This window comes from Urocitellus parryii, chromosome 7 (genome assembly GCF_045843805.1).
Source record: "Urocitellus parryii isolate mUroPar1 chromosome 7, mUroPar1.hap1, whole genome shotgun sequence".
Taxonomy (NCBI): Eukaryota; Metazoa; Chordata; class Mammalia; order Rodentia; family Sciuridae; genus Urocitellus; species Urocitellus parryii.
Window position 1 is genome coordinate 116,071,128 of NC_135537.1, and position 20,790 is coordinate 116,091,917.

The window sequence follows — 20,790 nt, forward strand, 5'->3', positions numbered from 1 at the left end:
TTAGAGAAGACCAATCCAGACAAGTCCTCATCTGGGATCACAGCTGGTAAGTTTTTTGACATTCCCCTTCTGTGTGTGTGTGTGGGGGGGGAAGTAATTGAGGGGCACCTTCAATGGAAGAATTAGGTTATATCAGGACATGGGTGGTAAGGTGGATATTTAAATATTGGGTTCTAGTTTTTTTTTTTTTTTTTTTACTGAAATTACTATTCAAAGACCTTATTCTGTAATCCAATGTGTGGAGGTCTATGCATATATTCATCTATTTCTAGATGAGTCTCATCCCCCCAAAAATAAAACCACTAAAGGCATGACAGTGCAGTTATGTTGGGTCACAGGCTAGAATGGAATTAATCCATTGTGATGTCTTATTTAAGGGGAACGAGTGGGCGATTATGCAGTTCATGGCCCTGAGGTAGGAACCAGATGCCAGATAAAGATCACTATTAGCTACCCCTAAGTTAAAATGGGATCAGAGCAAGAAGAGGGACACGGAGTGGGCGAGTAGATGGTTTCACGGAGGTTGGTAGATTATGAGACCAAAGTTGGTAGGGGATAGTCATTTGGAGCGAGAAGGGTTTATGACTAAATGTGGTATGTACCGCCAGTGATTTTAATGTGCTATGCACTTTGAACGATGGCTATATGGTAGATCACTGTCGTATTGACGAGCATTTAATGTGAAGGGGTAATATACTGTATTATGTACTATGTTAGTATTATGAACGTGCTTATATGCATGGGGAGAGTGTTATTAATGTTGATTAAACATATAATTTCCTATGTACATGGATTAATAGTAGTCTAATGGGGAAGAGCAAGTAATGCACGATATACATGGAAGTGAATTGTTGGATGAAAGTTAATAGTGACATAAAAGTCAAGATTTAAGTAACTGGTCGAGTGCAGGGAATAGTTTAAGTAAGAAATATCAGCTTTGGGAGTTGAAGGTGAAAAGTGTATTTTCTTCCCTGATGGGCTGCTCTAAGAAGTCTATAGCTTCATTTTTGGTTTACAAGACCAAAGTAATGTTTATACTATTAGGGCTCTTCATTTAATAAGTTTGTTTTCAATTAGGCTAACGGTTGGTAAGATTAAGAGAATGATGGTGAAGTAGAGGATTGATGCTAATTGACCAATAATGATAAACGGATATTCAACAGGTTGGCCTCTGATTCAGGTTAATGTAAATAGGTCTGCTACTAGAATTCAGAATATGCATTGACTTAATGGTCAAAATATTATACTGCTTTGTTTAGATAGATGGAGTAGTGGAAAAAGTGTTAGAATAAGGATTGAAAAGACTAGAGCTAAGACACCTCCTAGTTTGTTTGGGATAGATCGTAGGATAGCATAGGCAAACAAGAAATATCATTCTGGTTTAATATGAGGTGGAGTGCTTAGGGGGTTTGCGGGTGTGTAATTGTCAGGGTCTCCTAGAAGGTCAGGTGAAAATAGAACTAGAGTTATCAGAGCTAGAATGAGAAGAAGGACTCCGAGGACATCTTTAATAGTGTAATATAGGTGAAAAGGAATTTTGTCTGAATCAGAAATAAGGCCTGAGGGGTTGTTTGATCCGGTTTCATGGAGTAAAAGAAGGTGGACTATGACTAGAGCTGCAATGATGAACGGAAGAACAAAGTGGAATGCGAAAAATTGTGTTAGAGTAGCTTTGTCTACTGAGAAACCACCTCAAATTCATTCTACTAAGGTTGTACCGATGTATGGGATGGCAGATAAATGATTAGTGATTACGGTTGCTCCTCAGAATGATATTTGGCCTCAGGGGAGGACATAGCCCATAAAAGCTGTGGCTATTACTGCGAATAGAAGAATGACTCCAATGTTTCATGTTTCAAAGTAAGTATATGAGCCGTAGTATAATCCTCGGCCTACATGAAGAAAGAGGCAGATGAAGAACATAGATGCACCGTTAGCATGTATATAGCGGATAAGTCAGCCATAATTTACATCTCGACAGATATGAGTGACTGATGAAAAGGCTGTTATAGTATCAGATGTGTAATGCATTGCTAGAAATAGCCCCGTGAGGATTTGGATAGCTAGGTAGAGGCCTAATAAGGATCCAAAGTTTCATCATGCGGAAATATTGGAAGGTGCAGGTAAATCAATAAAAGAATGATTGATGATTTTGATTAAAGGGTGAGTTTTGCGAGTGTTTGTCATTAGTGTTTTTATAGTTGAATAACAATGATGATTTTTTATGTCATTAGTCATGGTTAGACTCCATGTAAAAATAATGACGTATGTAACGTATTTATTGAGTATACTCTTTGTTTTAGGTTTTGTAGGATTTTCTTCAAAGCCTTCTCCTATTTATGGGGGTTTAGGATTAATTGTTAGTGGGGGAATTGGATGTGGGGTTGTATTATATTTTGGAGGGTCTGAGCAAGACTAAGTTAATAAAATCTGTGTGTTCTTTGAATGGTTTATTTCTACACCCCAATATAGGGAGAGGTTATATCCTTCCCTGTACCTGTACCTCTGCCCCACCCACAAGCAACTGCCCTCCTCCTGTCTTCCACTTGGTGCCAGTTCTTTTATATTTCAGGGAAAACAAGTAATATTATTTTTTTACTTACTATAATTTTTTAAATATGCAAAACTATTGGGAGTCCATCTTTAAAAGTTAGATACTTATTAATGAAGGCATTTTGTCATTTGAAAGGACGTCCATATGACTATTCTATTAAAATGACTTGTTATCCTGACGTGGTTTAACAACAGCAGCAGCAACTAGAGGATGTGTTAAGACACAGTTCATGGCACATGTGATACGAACTTGTGATTTCTCTCCTCAGGGTATTTTAGAAATGCAAGTAACCCTCATCTTGAATTTGCTGGAGAGACCATCTTGGCTTTGCAATCTGACCAGGACCAAGATGTTTCCTTTTTGCCACCCTAGAACCAAGCGACAGAGTCTTCTGGACCCTACTGCACCAGGAAAACAGGATGGACTCCTCTGGGAAGGTTGTTTCATGCCTGGCACCTTTGGCTTGTGACCTGAAGGGGAACTGATTGTATTTTATCTGCTGAAGAAGAAAAGATTTCTGAAACTTCCGCATAGTGCACCCAAATGACAGACCCCTTTCCTGTCTAAGGCTCCCAGACTGAATCTCGGTGGGGACTTAAGTGCAGATGGCTAGGCCTGTGCCACATTCCCCAGCCCCACAGGCCTGACCCAGGACACCTTGTGGACAGGGTGCAGGCCGGCCAGCAACTTGTTTTGTTCAAGACAGACTGTATTCAAGTCTCCCCTCCCAATCGCTTATTAGAAGCTCTGAAATCTTTACTAGACTTGCATATTTGTTTCCCTTTTGCTTTTATATAAAATATAGTTTATGGTGTTATATTTATTTTTAAATGAGATACTGTACATATGTAAATATCTTTTTTTTTATTTTTAGATGAGAGCTCACTAAGTTGCTCAAGCTGGCCTTGAACTTGGGACCCATCTGCCTCAGCCTCCCAAGCAGCCGGGATTACAGGCTTTGTGCACTGCCATGCCCAGCTTGTAAATAGCTCTTGACAGGAAGAAAATATATGAATGTAATATTAGCTTCCTATCAGTGAACTGAACAAATATATCATTGAAATTTATGTTGCAATCTGAGTTGCTGCAAACATAGCCCAGTTTGTTTACTTTTGAAAAATGTGACAAAGCTACTAAGAATGATTTATGGCAGGCTTTCTACTACTGTGGGTGGGACTTCTTAAGCACTCACCCTCTGCTTCTCCCAAGAACTCTCCTCACAAAGATGGCGTTGGTGTAAAGCTGAAGGATTTTTCATTTTCGTACAGATATATTGTCGATGTTTAAGAACTTGAGAGGGAAGTAGATAACTGAGATGCATGGATATCAACTTTCATGCTTTAGAATACTAAAAGATAGGAAACCATAGTTCTGATCAGAACTTGCCCACAAATACCAGCGATTCTGGGGGGTTAAATCATGTACTCTTAAAATTGATGTAAGTACACCAAACTTAGATTTCATGCTTTTAAAATTTAGACTCAAATGCTTTAGAATTTAAACAGTTTTTTCATTAGTTAATAATTCAAGGTTCTGTAAACATTTGATTAAACTCTGCATGCATATGTCATTGTTCTTGTTTTTCTGTTTATCTTCTCAACAATGGGCCCAGAGAAGAAGGAAGAGTAGCCCACAGGGGATTTAGGAACCAGCTGCCAAGGGCCCTCTTTTCCTCTCTGATCTTTTTTTTTGTATGTCTTTTTCTTCTTTTTTTTAAATAAAATTTCTGAAGCTACACATTGAATTTCCTGATATAAAGGATACCCCCTTCCCAATCCCCAAATTCTATTGAACTGGTTCTCTGAGAAGAACAGAAGGAATCCATACCTACCATGCCAAAGAAAATAAAGACGTATGAGATTTTAGTTTGTAATCCAGGGTGACATTTAGGCAATTTGACAGAATGAGTTAATCACAATCAGAAGCCACATTAAAAAAAAAAAAAAAAAAAAAAAAAAAAAGTCTTGGAGATACTGTTTTTCTTTGGTAACAAGCAATCTTTAATTTTTTTTATTGCTCAGAAAGTGAGACTGTCATGTTGTTAAAATCTGTTAATCTAGTATCAAATACAGTTATTCAAGTGCAATCTTGTATTCTATACAGAGATTAATTTACCATTAAGGCAAAAAATGAGCTTCTACATGTGTTGTGAGGTGTAGAATTTGCATGCTGAACCACAAGGTGCCTGTGAAGCCCTTAGGGACTCCGTAAATAGTTAACCTTTATTTACAATTCAATTTGTATGTTAAAATTGTCTATGTGAATGCCTTTCCAAAGCAAAGATTTCTCCTGGCTGCAGTTTATTTTCAGAAAGTATCTCAAAGCTTAGGTTTGATTCTTTTTTATAACAACAGAATTTTCCAAGGTGGTTATTGGCTCTCCTCTCTCCTCTGCCTGCCTCCGCCCTGCCCCCCTCCAGCCCCTGTTTGTAGGTGTTAATTGCTCCTGGGCTCCTTGCTGAGTGTGACTTGAGCCCACAGGTAAACTTCCTGTTTACTTGAAAGCTGGGTGAATTGATGGAAACACCTTTCTCCCTCCATGCACTCAAGGACATTTTCAAAGTTGGTGAGGTTTAGTGTCGTTTTGCGAATTTCCTTGGAGGCCTCAGGGGAGCCCACGTCTTTCTGCCATGCTGACCGGTCCCTGGCCAAGGTCTGCACCTGGCTGCCCCCTGAACAACGTGGAGACTTTCTCACGCGCAATTCCTCCAGGTGGCTTGCCCTGAATTACACCAAGGTTGTATTTTAAACAGACCCGGAGAGGGAACAGTTTCCCAGCAGCAGCAACCCCCCCCAACACACACACACACACACACACACACACACACACACACACACTGTTATCCAGGGTGACAGGGGCGGGGGCGAGCGGAGGCCAGCCCCTGGTCAGGTAGCTCAGGCCCTCGGAGGCCACGCATTGTCCTTCCCGGTGCCTGGCCGCTGCCGCCTGTCTTCATAGTCGGGCGGGGGCGTGGGCCCGGGGCGCGCGGGGGCGGGCGGCAATGACGCGTGGCCACTGAGCTCCAGCAGGGAGGACGCGCGGCAGGGCCAAGCGGCGGGCGGCAGGGGCGGGCCGGTGCGCTACCCGAGCGGCCGCTGGGGGGCGCCCCGCGCCAGGCCTCTTTGCCGCCCAGGGCCCGCGCCTGCAGCCAGAGCAAGCAGCAGGCGGGTGAGTCGGTGGACTCAGACCCTGAGGTCTTCTTGCGGGTGTGGCTAGAGGACACTGGGGAGGTGTTTCTAGTGTCAAACTGCCGCGGTGACACAACCGTGCGGGAGCTTAGAGAGGACCTGGACCTGATTGTCGGCATCTCCTTCAACCTCCAGGGGCTCCACTACTTGGACCAAGGTGGCCCCTGACCTCCCAACGTCCCTTGAGCTCTGGTGAGGGGTACCTGGTACTCCTCCTGCCTGAGTTATAAAGGGAGGCCTGCCTGCGAGGGTACCCCGGGTGTTAACACACACTGGCCACCTTTAAACCCCAGGTGGAAGAGCCACTGGGGGTCTTAGCCACATAGGGACTTTTCAGCCCCAAACACTGGATTCACAACAGACCCAAACTCAAGGCAGACCTCACAGCAGGCCCCCTAGTCCACAGAAATCCTGCCTGGGTCAGACTACATCTGCCAACCTCTAGTAAGTCCAGCTCATAGGAGGACCCCAGATCTCCACACCACAGCAAGGTACCCCAGAAGCCCAGACCCTCAAGTTCCCCATGTCTTCATAAGGGAACTATGCCCCAAAGCCAGCTGTGTCCACACAAGACCATAAACCGAACAAACAAAAAAAAACCCTATCCTCAGAAATACCCCCAAACCCAGGACAATCTGCCTGTCAGAACCCCAAACTCCAAGCAAACCCAAGTCCTCATGTCATACTTGTCAACATTGGAACCCCAAGTCCCCTAGCCAGCCATGTTCTCACAAGCTCACAAAGCCTGAGACAAACCCTGTTGATCTCAGGACCCCAGTCCGGAACAGAACTGCACATGACTGAACCCCAAATCTCCAAGCTAAACAATATAGCCTCAAACCCCAGATCCTTCACCAGCTGGGTCTGTCCAAGGAAGCTAAAATTCCAACCCTTCCCCCACAAGACCCCTAAGCTCAGAAAAAAACCTTGCCAAATTTGAAACCCCAATCCCCCAGGCTAATGATGACTACCTCACAACTGGAGTCCTCCAGCAACTGTGTCCATGCAAGCATGCCAGAGCTTGAATGCCCACGTTGGGACCCCAGCTCAGAGCAGACCTGCCCAAGACTGAGCCCCAGTTCCAGGCTAACCATCCTAATGTTAGAACCCCCAAACTCCCATCAGCCATGTCCATGCAAGGATGTCAAAACTCAAAAAAGCCCTGCCCACACTAGGACCCCAAAACAGAGCATACATGCCCAAGACTCAACCCCAAACTTCCAAGCTAACCATTGCTACCTCAGAACCCCAAAACTTCCATCAGTGGTGTCCACACCAGGACTAACTGAAGCGTTACCCATCCCAGGACCCCAAGACCCAGAACAAATGGCCACATTTGAACCCCAAGTCTTCAGGTAATGACCATTACCTCAGAACCCTGACTCCTCCAGCAACTGGGTCCACACAAAGATGCCAAAATTCAAACCAACCTGGACCACCTCAGTACCCCAACCAAGAACCGAATCCCAAATCTCCATACTGGAGTACTACCTCAGAACCCGGAGTCCTCTGGCAACCATGTCCACACAAGGATGTTAGAGCTCAGTACAAACCCTACCCACCTCAGGACCCCCAAACCAAGGTCAAACTTGGCCAGATCTTGAGCCCCAAATCCCCAAGAGAGTCATGTGACCTTCAGAACCTGAGTCCTCCAACAGCCGTGTCCACACCAGGGTGCCAAACTTGGAGAAGAATTCTACCCCCTCAGGGTCCCATGATCTCTCTGCAAGCACTGTCACATTTGCCCCTCAGATCCTGGAGCTGCCCTGGTGTCCACGAAATCCTAAATCCCAGAGCAGACTCTACCCAAAACTCTGGATTCTGAATCCCGTCTCCAGCTAGCCATCTCTATCTCCACACCCCAGACCATCAACAACTTTTGTCAAAGCCCCAGACAAACCCTGTCCTCATCCAGATCCCCAAACCCAAAGCCAGCTGTGCCCACATCTTAAAGCTAGTCCCTGAGGTTACCATGACCGCATCGGAACCCCAATCCAGGCAAAGTGTCCTCAGAAGATTTCCAAGAATGAGACAAATCTTGCCTACAACAGGACCCCAAAACTCAAGTGAAATATTCCCATACTGAACCCACAAACCTCCATGAAATCACAGCTACCCCAACTCTCCAAGGTTGAAGTCAACCATGTCCATGTCAGGAAGTCAAGGTTCAAAACAAGCTTTGCCTGTATGAGAACCCCAAAACTCAAAAGCAAACTATGCTTATATTTGAAACTCAGATTCTTTTAGCTAAACCCACCCATACCAGGATCCCCAATTATAGACCAAACCCTGGCGAATTCAGTCAGAACCCTAAATCTTGGAGCAGATCCTATCACCAAGACCCCGAATCTCAGTGTACACCTGCCTGATTTCCTAACCTACAGTTTCCACACTATCCGGGCTTCATGAGAACCCCGAATCCCAAAACGAGTCCTGGCCATACAAGGACTCCAAATACCATACAAGAGACCCTTCCCAAACCAGGACTCCTAAACAAACAGCAAACCTTGTTTGCATCAGAATCCCTAATCCAGAGCAAATTCTGTCCTTATCAGGACCCCAAAACTCAAAGCAAACCGTGTCCACATTTGAACCCCAGTACTGGCTCTAACCCAGTCTGTATCAGAATCCTGAATTCTGAACTGTGTTCTTGCCTAGGAGCTCAAAGCTAGCCCAACCGGAATCAGAACTCATTATCCGAAGCTCACCATGCTTAAAGCAGGACCCCCAAAGACCCTTTGTCCAGACAGATCCCATGTGGAAGGTAGGTACCTGGGGGAGGCCAAAGACACCATGGCTCAGGTCTCCCTCCACTCATCTCCTTCCCTCAACCTGAGGACGTGGTTTCCCTATCCCGATTCCCTACAGTATTTAGGATATGAGAACAGGATCAAAGCCCCTGAGATCCATCATCTCCCCACCTGGTTGAAATCAATGCAAAACACTTCAAGAAAATGAAGATATTAAAAAAAAAATCTCTGGGCTGCTGCACAGAGATGTGAGCAGCCGATATTGCAGAGAGACTGCAGCTGTACTGCAGGGCCGGGAGGTGATGGAGACGAGACCTGAGAGCAGCCTGTCTCCACCAGCCAGCTCCCGGACTCCCCTTCTGGGCTCAGTTTCCTAATCCGTAAAGCAGAGCCCCATTAGCTCTGGAATTCTCCGTGCTGTTCCCCCATGGACAGGAATGACTCAGGAAACTCCAAACGGGAAGTGAAGGCCAAGACGCTTTTGCACTCTTTAAAGTAGGTTCAACATTTTTCCATGGCATATTTATTTTTCTGCAGGAACATTCAAAAGATGTTCTTGGGCATTTTCAAGGCCTTATTTAGCAGGAAGAGTGTCTCGAGCCTAGACTGTACCTCACATGTTAAGAACGACGGTGAATCATTGAAGGACTGATTAAGGGTCCCCCACAAGTAATTTGAAAATTATGTATCTCCAACTACAAATGTCTGGACCCCTTCTGTTCATTTGTTTTCACTGATGAGCCCTCCTGAGCAATAAATTCAAGAGAGTTAAGAGGGAAAGAGAGAGATGGGGTGAGTTAACACTGATGTCACAGAGCTGTTACTCAGCAGCCACTTAGCAACTGCTACAGAGCATGACCTCTCTCTGTTGCGCGGTCCTTCCTGTGGATGGCAAATGAGAGAGAAGATGGTACTACTTCAGTGTTAGGAGAAATTTGGGCTACTGTCTATAATCTGGGGATGCTGCTCTTGCCCACTGCGAAGGCGGAAGAGGGAAGAGCGAATGAGATCGTGCGTGAGCATCCCATCCAAGCAAGTGGTCAGGGAGTCAGCGAGTGAGGCGAGGGGCCCCCTTCCTATCCTTGGGCAACTCTGTTGATTGACTTAGCTGGCGATAGTGCTCGAGCCTAAGGCCCGGCCGTCTGCCTGTCAAGGGGCGTGCTCTGCATGTGTCACCTGCCCACCTTTGCCAGGGAGCACAGCTTTTCTCAGTGTCTCAGAGCTGTCTGGATGTCGAGTTGTCTTAGACTGATTGCTAAAGATCCTCTGTGTTCCAGCCACAGACAGGACCCCAATGAACAGATTGGTTAGTCACTATCCTCCACTTCCATCCACTCTTTGGAATTTCTAGTGATCAAATGGTGCCCCTAGAGCCCACAAAGCTCCAGTCTGTTAGCAGATGGCTTTGCCCTTTCCAGCCAGCGGAGCCTCTCATTGCTCCTAGCAGACAGAGGTGCACCTGTCTTAAGGGGTTGTCGAGAGGATCAAAGAACTTAGTGCAGGCACAAGGCACTCACTTTGAAGGACTGAACACACAGGCCCACAGGGGTCCCTGCCACCCGATCCCAGCAGACCAGCGAGCTCCACTCCCTGGGAATGTGCGTCGGCCTGGCATGGGCAGACCCGAGGCACACTTGTCATTCTTGAGACTGTAGATGGCCAATGCGAGAAAACGCATGCGTTTGAAAAGGTCAACCAAATACAACTTGAACCGTCTAAAAAATGCTCTCTATTAATATTCATGTTACCACTGCCAATGGTCTTCCCCAGAGCCTGGATCTGTGAACTTAGAACAGACCCACCCTGTGTCCTTCACGTGGATAAGCCTCTGTGCCAGGTGATGACAGGCTTAGGAGCTCAAACACGCCAAGCCCCAGCACAGTGAAAGTCAATATTTGTTCCTTAGGTGGCCATGGGTCTGCCTTGAGATGATCTTGTCCCCCGGGGCCATTGGCAACACCTGAAGACGTTTTTGACTATGGGAACCAGGTGCAGGGGCTCCTGATCCCCTTGGGTAGAGACCAGGGAGTCTGCCTCACGTCCTGAAGTGCGCAGGGCAGAGAGCACTCAAGTTCAAAATGTCAGGTGTGCCAGCATGGAGAAACCCTGCCCAGGGTCGTCATGTGAATCCAACAATTTTTGTTCACTGTCACCTCTTTGGTTAGCAAATGACAACATTGACCAGAGCTAAACGTATGTAACTTGTGTAAGTGCATTTTACCGCAATACATAGTTGCCTCAAGTTTAAGTAGTTCTCTTTGTAAGAGTTTGCCTCATAAAACGTCTTTACTGACTCATGTATTGTTTCACAACAGGACAAGCTATAATTGCAGAATTTTATAAATGGTTGCCATTGTGTTTTTGGTCCAGCTTCAATCCGAGCTGAGCCAAATTAATTTTCTAAAAAGCATTAACGACAACAGGCTCATGCGGAATCATCAAATGAGATCTTTGTTCAAGATTCTAAAATTATCTTTGCGATTCCCAAGATCAGATAATCTCCTAGCCAATGTAATAAGTTTTCTTTAATGCCCAATTTTTTAAAAGGAAACATTGCTCCCCGCAGGAGATATGATAGATGATGGCACCCTCAAGTTCCATGATGTCGTGCCCGGAGGAGTGATTTCCCTGAGCATTTGGCATTATGATGGCTGGATAGAACTGGTTTTGGCAGCCGTGGAAGGGGACCTCAGTAAGGTGCTTCCCGCTTCTTTCCACGGGTGTTGCGCAGAGCGACAATCTTTAGTGTGCGGGTTTGAGTGGAGGCTTCAGAGAAAGGAAGAAAGATGAGGACCTTGGTCCCCATTATGGCACACTGTTTCAGGAGCTTCCCCTCACTCTCGGGGCACACAGTTCCACAGCCTTTACTTATTTATGGCTTAGGGACCCACTCATCCCTCACCCCCCACAATCAAGGCAGCGAATACGTCCGTTTGCCTTCTGAGGTTGAGAGTCACTTGACCCTGGTGGAGGGCTCCAGAGCTCTGGGCCTTGCCTGCCTGCTGCGGCTGTGCCCAGGTGAGCGGGAGGTGACCCAGTTCCGGGGGGGGGCGCCCACAGCACCCTGGATGGCAGCAGGACCCACTGTTTGCCAGGCCTCCCCCGTGGGGCACTCAGCTGACTCTGGGTGGGAGGGAAGGACAAAGACCAGGATGTTTACCCATCAGAGAAGATGAATCGCTGACACGGGGATAGGTGGATGTTTTCCTGTGGATCAGATTCAGGGGGAGAGGGTGCAGTTCCCTCGCTGGGCTGTGGCCAAGCAAGGGCCGGCCGCAGGCCCTGGCAGGAAGGGTGGCCCGTCCCGGTCATTGCAATCCTCGTCCAGACCTGTCCTTGCTGCTGTCCCTTCTGTGTCCCAGCATCCCCATCCCTGGGCCTTTCTTCTGCTGCCAGCAGTTTGGTCTGGGCTCAGCTTTCTGGCTCTCACCCCGATGTAGGGTTCTCTCTCTCCTGTTTGGGGTTTCGAGTCAGAACTGCCGCAGACCCATGTCCTTATGTCTGTCACTTCTGTCCCCTGTGCTGTTCCCTACCTGGCCCTGATGTCTGGGGCAGAGTCCTTCCTGTGGATCCTGCAGCCTTCCTCCCATGTTCCACGAGGTGACCATATGACAGGGCCCCTGTGAGAGGGGTTCAGAGTACTCCACAGAGGCACTGGGCACCAAAGTGGACAGGAGGCAAGAATTCGGGCCGTCTCGAGGAGACTTCCCCCTTGGGCTGCCCTCTGGTGAGGCCATATCTCGGTTGGTGTCTTTGTTAAGGCCACAACTACCTTCCTCTGGCCACCAAAAAAGCTATTTGCTCTCGTTAAAACATCAACTGGGATGTTCCTGCCTCCCCAAGTTGACGGATGGTGATTTTGTCTAGGGAACACCCACGGGGCGTTGAAGAGTGTCCCCCACCACCCTTCCCTGGCTTCCTACCATTTCTTGATGAGGCTTTGCCCTCTCCTTTCCCATCATGCACCTTGGTGTGGGTCAAGCAGACAGACCTTCCCTGAGCCGCCCTCAGCCTCTGACCACACCTGCTGCACTTCCCAGAGTAACCGTCTGTGTTCTCTCCCCCAGCTGTCCTGTCTCAGAATCACTGAAGATTTTTTCTACCGAACAGCAAATTCATGCTACTTGGAGGGTGAGAAGTGGAAGCGGTGGACATCCCAGAGAGCATTTATGGCGTTGTACATTGCCTCCCACAGAGGTCACTGTGACGCGGTGCGGTACCTTCTAGAACAAGGTAATCTGGGCAGAAAGCATGGTACTTTGGAGAGTCTCGGGGGACAGCATCTTGGTCTTCCTGGATCCTTCAAGTGCTGATTCCCTGGGTCTGAGTCCTGTCACTCACAGAGCTGGGTCCGTGCCAGGCCTCCATGGGTGTCTGGGAGTGTCTCAGTTCATGCCAGTCAGAGGCCGTCGAGGCCAGACCCTGGAAGATGCTGCTGTTGCAGGGAGACAGAAGTTCAAGACTCCAGGACAGGGAGCAGCAAAGGGTTTCCTGGCATGTTATTTCCAACCAGAACACTGCTGGGGACATGGCCACACTGTCTGCACAATTCTAGTCCCACCTGCAGCTGGAACATCCCAGGTGGCCTGGCCCACGGGTGGTCCTCGGGCCGGCCCTGCCTTCTTTCTGCAAGTCTTGCAGTTACTTCCTCTGGTGACATTCTCCCCAGACTCTTCTCACTCTTGCCTCCACTTAGGGGTGACCATTGTTCTGTCTGTCCCCAGGGAGCCCGCATTGCCTCTGAACTGAAGGGCTTTGCTTGAGATTCTGCAGGAGTACTCTTTATCCTCCTGGGACATGGGGTATTTTGTGTGTGGGGGGCGTGCTCATGATTGAGATGCAGAAGGTTGGAATCGTGTAGGCAAGAGCTGCATGGCCCTGGGGAGAGGAGGCTGGCCAGGCCCCGTGGGCTTGACAGGCAGGCTCCACGTCAGACCCTTCCTCTCAGCTCCTCTATTATCCCCACTCCACCAAGCACGGTGGAGAGCAGCCCGGGTTTCCTGGGCAGGATGACTGGGCTGCGTGTCGGGCACATGAACCTCTGAGCTGGGCAAGGGTTGGTGACTGTGCCCTCTGCCTTCCTCCACTGCCTCTTTCCTGTTGAAGAATGAAATATGGCTTCTCACAGCCCAGCAGTCCTTTAAGCTCATGAAAAGTCATTTTCACTCTGATGGAACCGTGATGTATTTGAAGGCACCAGTTAAAAAAATGACAGCCGGCTTTGCAAAGTTTTTTGTCCCCTGCAGACGCTGCTGGGAGGAGGCATGTGGGGTGGACTCCACCATCCAGAGTCTGATGGAGACTTCGCCTCACCAGCCAGCCATAGCTCATGAAAACAGGCCCCGGAAATGTCAGCCGAGTTTAATTGAATTGCCTTGTTTTCTGTGTCATGATATTTGTTACCCAGAATTTGATTCGATTCAACAAGTCCACACTGGACACCTGCCATTAGCCCGTCCATCTTCGGGAAACAGTGAGGCATTCAATCGAAGGGAGATCTGTCCATGAGTCAGGCTGCTGGTTGTCTGTCACTTCCCAGTGCCTGTCTCCTCCAGGCCTGAGCTACGTGCCTGGGGTGAAAACAGCAGTGATCAAAATGAGTATCTTCTACCCTCATGGAGCTCACTGGGGAACTTATCAGATTACAAATAATTAACTCCATGGTCAGTCGCATGGGGGTATTTTAAAGGTGGCAGATGTCTGCTGAATTCATGCAGGGGTGCTGTGGGGAAGGGGAGCTGAGGAGGGCTTCCCGGGAAGGTGAATGGAACACTTAAGAAGGACAAGAGTTGTCCCAGGACTGGGGGAAAACAGGCAAGAGTTTTGTTTGTGACAGGAACAGTTTGTACAAAGGGCCGGGGGCAGGATGCAGAGCAGGGTTTAAGGGTAAAGACAGAAGGTAGGTGAAATTAGACCCTCCACTGTGGGCAGGGTCATGGAGGAAGAATGTGGGGGACTGGTGCTGCACTGATTGGGGGGTTACGGGTGAGAGAGCAGCAAAGATCAAGACATTGACCCCACAGCAGGGGGATTGCAGTGATGAGGTCTAAGTGGGAGATGACATGGCACTGTGGAAAGACACTGGCTGTCAGGAGGGGACAGGCTGGTGCTGAGGGATGCTGGAAGGGCAGCAGTGCCCGGTCCGGCCCCTCTTGTGTTTCTGGTGCCAACTGTCTCTGAGGGAGAGTGGCCCTCGCTGACCCGGCTTTCTCATTTTACAGGTACCAACTTCCTGGATAGCACGCCCCTGGGCAGGACTCCCCTGCACGTGGCCGTGGCCATGGGCCAGCTGGACAGTATGAAACTCCTGCTGGAGCACGGGGCCCCCATCCAGGAGAAGGACGCCAAGGGGGAGACCCCCATCTCCATCGCCCGCTGCGTGAACCACAAGCTGACGGGGAGCAACGCCTGTTCCTGCTCTACTGGCTGGCCAAGGGGACGGGGAAGACGCGCATCAAGGACCTGATCCTGAGGCAGGTCTTCCAGAGGTTGTGCTCCAGCTTGGGTTCCAGGAAGACCTCAAGTTACTTTCCCGGAGATGTCTGCCCACCAAAGCCGACCCCGGCGACTGGGCAGAGGTCACCCCGTGGGTCCCCGGTGGTGCTCGCCAGGGAGGGGATGGGGAGATGAGCCAGACTCAGATGCGGAGTTCACCATCCTGCTGGAGGGAGGGTGACTTGGGGAGGGGGTGGCGGGGCCGCGTGTTCCTGCGCATGTTCTGACCCATTACAGACCCACAGGCCCGCGGGGCCTTTAATTCTAAGCTGTTTGCGCCTCCTGTCCCGTCATGCTGAGGCAGGGGGTGACAGGAACCGACCCCCCACCCAGGCTGTTCAGTGCAGCGCTGTCCAGGACGGATCACAGTAAAGAGCACGACTGTCACTCTGCAAAGCAAGTGCCCACCACTGTCGGGAGGTCGCGAGGGTTCAGTGCGTGAGATCCTTGCAGCTGGGCGCTCCCTGGCTAGGGGTGTTCAGGAAGCGTGGCCAAGCCATGTTTGAGGGACAGAAGCCAAGCCGGGGGGAGCTTGGTTCTCCCACGTGGCTGCCTCAGGACCTCAGCAAGGTGCGGCGGAGGGCGGTGGGAGACGAGTGAGCTCACACAGGACAGAGCCTGGTTTCTCGCTGTGGCCAGTGCCAGCCCCACAGCCTCCCTGCAGGCAGGCAGACACCCTGAGTGTCTGCGCCCGACTCACGCCACCTCGGGTCAGGCTGGAAGTGGGCCTGCAGCAGCCGCACCCACCCTGCAGATGGGGGCCTGGGCTTGGAAGTAAACAGAGAAGGTCTGCAGAGGGCACCGGGACCCAGCAACAGCAGAAATTCAAGCCCAAGGCTGCTCGGTGGTTCTAGAGCTTTCTAGGGCAGAAACCTGACTTTTTGAAAAGATAACTTCTGGTTTTTAAATGTTGGCTTGAATTTTGGGGGAAGACTGCATGGTACAGAAAGAGTGAGAAGATTTGAGGCACCCACACACCCTGTGTGCTGTCCAGCTCATCTGCTCCTCCTGGGAACCAACCTAAGGCCCCGTGGGACCAGGCATAGCTCTGAGCCACCGCCAGGGAACGGCCAGGATGCTCACAAGGTGCCACGTGTCATGCACCTGCTGCCCCACCCACCCGTGGCTGTTTACGTTTTCCTGAAGCCCTATATTCCAGCACCACCTCCAGCATCCGAACTCGTGGCCAAGGTCTCCTGACAATCGAGGGGCTGTCTTTGCGGTGATGGAAAATGACTGTGTGTCCTGGCTGCCCTTCCTTCCCACTTACATCCCAGAAACCGGATTCGTCTTTTAAATTAATGGGCCACATTTCCTGCTGTCACAGCAAGCAAGGTCTTGTTGATGCTGGGGTCTTGTACTCGTCTACGTGGCCTGCCCAGCTCAGCAACCTGTTTGACAAATAAGAGTCAGGAAGAAATAGCTTCGCATCAGCCGCGTCCAAGCCGAGATCTTATGTTTGGCAGATGTTCCCTAAAGTCAATAGGCAGATATTAAGTCACCCCAATCCAATGGGTCAGTGCATTTAGCTAATGAGGTGTGCGGAGGGGTGACTCGGGCACCTTTTAACTTAACAGGTGGCGTCACTCCAGGTCCGCGTCTGGCAGTAGCTTTGCTCGGCTGTCCTGGTTGTTGGGAGAGACAGCTGCCTGGCACCTGAACCCACAGTTCTGGGAGGAAGTGCTGTAGCTTCACTTGCCCCCAATTCAATTAGGCGCTTGGCCAGGTGTAGGGCAAGTTGCACACTCACTCTCTGCGGTGCCAGTTTGCTCAGTCTGTGGCAGGGTCATTTGCACACTTGGGGCCTGGAGAGAGCTCCTCGCTGTAGGCAATCTAACACCCTGTGTTGGAGCTGAGGTGCAGCTCAGTCTGTGCAGGGATCTGGGTTCAGTCCCCAGCACCAAAAAGAAAAAAAAAAAAAAAAAAACCAAAAACCCAAACCAACCCCTGCATCTCACCTGGGAACAAGCCCGAATCGTGTAGTATAAGAAATACGCTCATAATCACAAAATTTAAAGCTGCAACTCGTCTATATGTTGCATCTTGTAGTTAATTCATTAAATGTTAAGTTTTTTGTGTTTTCATACTTTGGGAGCAAACAACAATTGGGGGAGAGTTGATCCTGAACACTTTGGTGGGACCTTAAAATCCTTGTAGGTCCAGGCCCTGGAGAGGGCGGAGCAGCTGTGGTCTGCATGGGCCAGCTGGGCCACCCCTCTTTGTGCAGAGGAAGTGGGGCTCCTTGGAGAGGAGCTCCCATGCACCTTTGCACATGGAGGGCTGGCCTTTCAATCTCCAGCAGGAGGGGCCACCTGTGCAGAGGTGGCAGTGCCGGCTGGGCCAGCGCAGGCCTCAGGTGGCATCTGGCCAGTTCTGCCATGGTGGGCCCCGCTGCTCTGAGACAAGGGTCTCCTATAGAGAAGTGTGGAGGAGATCTTTGTTTGTGGTCCCTGAGGGTGCTGGATGCCACTGCTGTCCGAGAGCATGACTGGGAACCTGGCTGGAGTCTGAGAGAAGAGAGGAGACCCATCAGGGCCTCTCCTGGGCTCTCAAGTTGTAACCACTGGAATTGGACTCAGCTCAGCACCCCGGGAGTTGTGGCTGCCTTACCTGGCCTCTCTTGGAGGCACAGGAGGGTTCCCCTCGTCTCATCACTGCCAGTGACGCTGCTCACCTGTAGCCCTGAGCAGAGCTGGACATGGGCTGCAAGTGGACGAGGAGGCGGGTGCATCGCTGTCCTGTTTCCATCTCCTTGGCGCCTGGGATGCTCCACCAAGGCCAGTGTCCACCCTGAGCACACCTGCCCCCTGGCCTTTCCCCCTCCATGTAACCTCCCTCTATATCGTGTGTAATTGCAAGTTGCCTCCTTGTGAAAGTGTGATGGAAATTAAAAAGCAGTGAGCAGACTCTGGGTCTTAGAGAGTGACCTAAATATCCTTCCCACTTGGCCTCCATGTGGCCTCCATTCCAGGTATCACTACAGAGGTGCTATTCTACCCTGCTGACCCGCTAGACCTTTGAGCACCCTGGGTCTCTTGGACATCACCTGCTCTTTGGCACTTGGCCCTGGCTAGACCCTTTCAGATGAACGGTTGACCAGGCTCTCCCATGGGCAATGCTGCTCTGTGGCACCTGGTACCATTGCCATGTATTCCGTGTGTTGTAGGCCAGGTTTCCATTCCTCTCTCCCTCTTCCTACTTGTGTGGCCTTGGGAGTGAAGGTCACCTGCTCCTTCCCAACCTGGTGGTGCTGGTGAAATGATCAGTGTGGACTGTGTTCTCAGACCCCTGGTCTGACCCTTGGTCTTGCTGTGCCATAGGAAGCACCAGGGGTTGTGACCTGGTAGATCTGGTTAGAATGTCCCTCTGCCTCCTGCCGTGTGGCTCTGGGCCAGGCAGTATCACCTGTCAGAGCCTCGGTTTCCTCATCTTTACTTTGAGGTAATGACATCTGTCTCCTGTTGTCACTGGAGGGATTAGATGCTTGGCATAGAGCAGACAATTGAAAAATGTCAGCCATTATTATTATTATTACTACTGCCACTTAATTTGCTTAAAATGTTTACTCACTGGGAATCAATACACTCTCTGTTTCCAGAGAGCCTCATACATTTTCAGCAAACCTTATACAATGAGAGTCTCCATCCGGAACTAATCATTCCCAAAGTGGGAGATGAATAATTTCCCTCCGACTTGCTGATTTTGATATGAAGTGGAGGCCTTCCTCAGCAACTTGCAGACTGCGCTCTGAACTTGAAACTCCAGGGCCAGTTCTGCAGGAGAGGAAAATAATCTCTAAGGCGAGAGGAAAATTCCAGTTGCTGAGCTCTGCCTCCACAGTGCGCACTGACTAAGGCAGCCTCCAGCAGGGAACACAGACACTCATTAACATTTAGAAAAACACCGGTGTTTGTGTTCATTGCAAATGTCAGAGATGCTGCAGTCTGCGCCACTTTGAAAACTCAAAGGTGGGCTCACATGGGGGGATCGCAGCCCCATATTTCTGCCTGAACCACAAAACTGTCCAGAGGGGGAATACACACATATCACACACACAGCTCTCATGACATCCCAAAGGAATCAGTAAGCCCACCCAGGGTAACAAGAAGCTCTACCACACCACCTGCCAAAGAGAACACCCCAACGTGTCACCGCGTTGTCACTCTGGACCCATTTGGTGGGTGTGCATTCCCAATTTACAGTTGAAATATGGTAAATACCTGGTTATGCCTGGGCTGTGGTGGGTGTGAGCATGCCTGGAAGTGTCCTGACCCCGAACGGGGGAGCAGGTCAGGTCCTACATCTTTGCAGGATCACGATCAGTCAATATGTTTAGAACCTGGCAAGTGGGCCAAGCCACCCCTCATGTGTCAATCATCCTACAGAGACCAGGCCTTTGTACATAAGGGGCATGTTTGTGAGTGCTCATAACAGCTGTTCTGGCAGCAAGGCCTGGAAACACTGGGGGGACGTGGGAGCACATTTAGTAGCTGCTGTGTATGTATAGGCCAAGGCAGGAGGGGCATCTGTGACGTGTCATTAAGAGAACTAGTTGCCCAGGAAATGTGTGTGTGCACTGAGCTGCAGTTTTAAAGAGAGGCCAACCCAACCCCTATGCACGTTGGGTGGATCATGAAGGCTGATGTGTGCAAGATGCGCCCTGAACCCCAGCGTCACTTGCTTCAGGGAAATCCTGGGATAGAGACTTGTGAATTGTGAAAGCTGGTACCTCTTCTCTCTACTGTGTCAACACACACAAAATTTACCATTGATGGCCTTCAGTGCACCACAATGTGGTGCAAGCATTGCGGCACCACACTGGGGAGCAGAAAATATTCCAGAATATTCCAGCCACACCTTGAAGGCTCCTTGCAGCCCTCAGTGACAGCCAGTCCACTTCTGCCTGAATGGATTTGCATGTTTGGGATATTTCTAGTGAATCCAATCACACCAGGGAGGCCTTTTGTATCTGACGTTAGCATAGTGTCCTGGGGGTTCACCTACATTGCATCACAGCTTAGTATTTTGTTCCCCTTTATGAGCCCCGTTTTATTCATGCATTCGTCAACTGGGGAACATTCAGTTGCTTCCACCTTTTGGCTACTAGGAGCAGAGCTGCTGTGAGCGTGATGTCCACTATGGATGGCTCGTTCCAGCTTTCAGCTCTTCCAGGTGATCACCTAGAAGGGGAATTGTCATGGCGATTCTAACAACGTATCTCCCTTTCACTCTTAAAAAATTTGATGTCAAAAAGGAAAGGAAGGACAAAGAAACCCCTTGCTCTGGCTCTGCCAAGTTGGCAAGCCACAGCATGCCCCACCCAGCACTTTCCCAGGTGTCCACCTCATTCTCTCGTTCATTCTTTTCAACAACCCTGGAAAGCAGACCGTCTGCAACCGAACCTAGAGAGGGTTTGTTCAAGAGGTCACTGACCCCGCTGCCCAGAGATGCTAACTTCAGTGGGTTTGGGGCAGAGCCTGAGACTCTGCATTTCTAACATTTCCAGGGACGCTGGTGCTGAATGGCACATAGCAAGTTCCACCTCATGTCCACTTGCCACTGAGGGAACAGAAGCTCATAGATGGTCAGCACCTTGCCCAGGGATGTGGAGCACCCAGGTGGCAGAGTGAGGATGACCTACACCATGGTTTGACAGGCACCTGCCAGCATTAACTGTGCCAGCTCACAGCACTGCCCCTTCTCTATGGGGCTGGTGAACTCCGTCCCACACCCCTCTGGAGGACAGGCTGGATATTGCTGGTGGGTCTTCCTGGCCCTGCTTTCTCCTCTGAGCCCCCTTTCC

General features: G+C 49.7%; 1 pseudogene; it reads left to right on the forward strand.

Annotated features, from left to right (window-relative positions):
- Nucleotides 1-395: 395 nt before the first annotated feature.
- Nucleotides 396-16,213, forward strand: LOC144256120 (ankyrin repeat domain-containing protein 60-like; annotated as a pseudogene).
- Nucleotides 16,214-20,790: the final 4,577 nt, after the last annotated feature.